Consider the following 3,070-nt stretch of genomic DNA (forward strand, 5'->3'; position numbering starts at 1 on the left):
CTCTATTCTGCAAGCTCTATTGTATTCTGCCGAGCACTTAGTACAGTTCTCTGCATACAGTAAGTACTCAATAAATACCATCCATCGATTGATTGACAGCACCAAAGGGCAGCGACAGTACTGCACTTTTAAATCACGTATATACCGAAATGTTTGCTATTGCTATAGGTGTAAGCGTTTTTCACAGTTTAACTGGCTTAAAATGAAATACTAAATAGTATCTTACAGACAGCCAAAAGAAAAGTGAGATCGAGCGGAGTTCTTGAAAGGACTCTTTCAGTTTCCGAATTTTCAAGATCACAGGGGCAAATTCCAATCGAAAGCATAGTGGCGGGGAGGGGGGGGAGAAGGGTGGGGAGGAAGTATTGCTAGAAAAGGGATCCAGATCCTTCATTCATCTGATGCAGCTTCTCCAAAGGGAATATCTGTTTTCACACTGGTCAAGTTCAGCTTGTCTAATCTGACTTCAAAATCATCCGTTCACCCCTTAAAGAACCTTGGTCGTATGAGACCAGATACTAAGCCTTTAGGAACACGGAGGGCGGGAGGGGAGAGGAAGGGAAGGAGGGAGACAGAGAGTCAACAGATCGATAAAAGCACTTTAGGATAATGGCCCTACCTAGAGAAGAACAGGTCTGGATTCCAGGCTAACTCCATCACTGACAGGAAATGTCCATTTGCCTACATGCGGTACTTAATCCATACTGTCACCGACGAAGACCAGAGTAGCAAATCTCACCAGGATGTTCCTTCCTAGGGACTTGATGACCTGTTCCCCTTGCGGCTGAGGCTCCTCTGCCGATTCCTTCCCTAATGTGCTTCTCAGAACCGACGTTGAACCTCCAAGTCAACCCTCGTTCTCGGTGGTGCACTTTCATGGGTAGACCCTTCAGGAAAAAAAACAAAAGCAAGTAGAGAGGATCTATTCTCTGCAATGTAGGCTTTACAGATCGAGAACGATATAGCCATACTGTGGCATTTGTATCTGTTGAGGGCTTACTATGTGCCAGGCACTGCACTAAGCACTGGGATGGATACCAGCAAGTGGGTTGGACACAGTCCCTGCCCCACATGGGACTCATCGTCTCAAGGCCCATTTTACAGATGAGGTACCGGAGGCACAGAGAAGTGAGGTGACTTGCCCAGGGTCCCACAGGAGACAAGTGGAGGAGCCGGGATTAGGATCCAGGTCCTTCTGACTCCCAGGTCTGTGCTCTATCCTTTAGGTCACGCCGCTTCTCGAGCCATATCTTCATAATCGATGGGAATGAAGAAATTGGGTTAAGATATATCCATATATCCTACAATTTTCAGTCGCTGTACTATACACAAACACACTCTATAGTTGCCCTTTGTAGTTGAAGAAGATATCACTGACAACGAAGGGCACGTAAGAATGCATGTCTGACCCGCACGGCCGATACGGGATCCATAATTCTGACCACACCGGCCACACAAACAAGTTGTCCCTTACTGTGCTGTCATAATCAAGGTTTCTAGCACCTGGTGTATTTTTTTTTCTTTCTTTCTCCTTCTTGTCTCTATTTCCCGTCTTGTCTTATGCTGCTGAGTCATCTTCTGACCCATAGCAACGCCGTGGCCACATCTCTCCCAGATCACCCCACCTCCATCTGCAAACGTTCTGGTCCATAGAGTTTCCTTGGTAAAAATACAGACGTGGCTTACAAATGCCTTCTTTCACGCAGGAAACCCGAGTCTCTGCCCTCGATTCTCTCCCGTGCCACTGCTGCCCAGCACAGGGGAGTTTTGACTTGTAGGAGACTGCCTTCCGCTCGCTAGCCTCTGCCCAAGCTAGGCATGGAACGGGTAGGCCTCCGCTTGACTCTCCCTCCCATAGTCTAGACTGGTTGAGTACTGGAAACTCTCCAGGTGTGACCTTGAGGGGCTTTCTTTCTAGGTAAAGTTTTTGCTCAAAACCAGCTATTCCCTTTTTGATGACAGTGTGCCAGGGAAGTCTATTGGCGGCAATAGTCTCACATTTTTCAGCTGGGATCCAGCACTGTCTGAGGCTTTGTTTTAACACGTCCTTAGAACAAACCTACACACATACGCACTCACACACACACACACAGCAAAGCACAACGAGGTAGAGACTGTGGGTTTAACACTGGGTTTTTCAGTCACACAGGGCCCCGTAGGTGGCTTCACGACCGATATCTTTGAATAGGAAGGGCAGCTGGATAGTTAACATATGTATTCATTTATTTCATTTTTATTTTATTCATTTATTTTGTTCATTTATTTGTATATATTTAACCTATATACATATGTATCTATTCTGTTAAATATATATGTATATCACATAGTATTTATAATGTGCCCTCTCAGGATCACACCTGGAGAGTTTCTAGTACTCTACCGGTCTCGGCTCCGAGAGGGAGAGTCAAGCAGAGGCCTACCCGTTCCATTCCTAGCTTGGCCAGCGGCTAGCGAGTGGAAGGCGATCTCCTACAAGTCAAAACTCCTCTGTCCTGGGCGGCAGCGGCACGGGAGAGAGTCCAGGGTGGAGACTCAAGTTTACCGCAAGGAAGAAGGAAATGGTCAACTACCTCTGCATTTTTACAAGAAAACTCAGTGGATACACCACCAGAACGTTTGCGGACGGAGAGCGGGGTGTTCTCGGAGAGATGCGTCCGTGGAGTCACTATGGGGAGGAGGCAACCCGACGGCATAAGCTGAGACAATATCCTGGGTGCTTACTATGTACCAAACACTGAACTGGATGCTGTGGTAGATATAAGATGATGAGATCAGGCACAGAACCTCTTCCACAAGAAGTTCAAAATCTAAGAGGAAGGGAACGGAGATATGTTTGACCCATTTTACAGATGAGGAAACCAAGGCATAAAGAAGTTAACGGACTTTCCCCAAGGTTATGCAGCAGGTAAGTAGTCAAGTCAAAGATAAAGCTCAGGCCTCCCGCCTTCCAGTACCACGCTCTTTCCACTGGGCCACACTGCCTTTGGCCGTAGGTATGTGTTTATGTGTATAGACTGCACACGCGGATCTCAGCTCCTTCACCTGACTGCTGGGTGACCTTGGACAAGTC

At 47.1% G+C, this 3,070-nt stretch overlaps 1 non-coding gene across 1 annotated transcript; it reads left to right on the plus strand.

Annotated features, from left to right (window-relative positions):
* Nucleotides 1-2,339: 2,339 nt before the first annotated feature.
* LOC114813936 lies at nucleotides 2,340-2,477 on the plus strand. Its single transcript, XR_003761680.1, has one exon. It is a non-coding gene; the product is annotated as a small nucleolar RNA SNORA7 (small nucleolar RNA).
* Nucleotides 2,478-3,070: the final 593 nt, after the last annotated feature.

The sequence above is a fragment of the Ornithorhynchus anatinus genome, chromosome 8, assembly GCF_004115215.2.
Source record: "Ornithorhynchus anatinus isolate Pmale09 chromosome 8, mOrnAna1.pri.v4, whole genome shotgun sequence".
In the NCBI taxonomy this organism is placed as follows: domain Eukaryota; kingdom Metazoa; phylum Chordata; class Mammalia; order Monotremata; family Ornithorhynchidae; genus Ornithorhynchus; species Ornithorhynchus anatinus.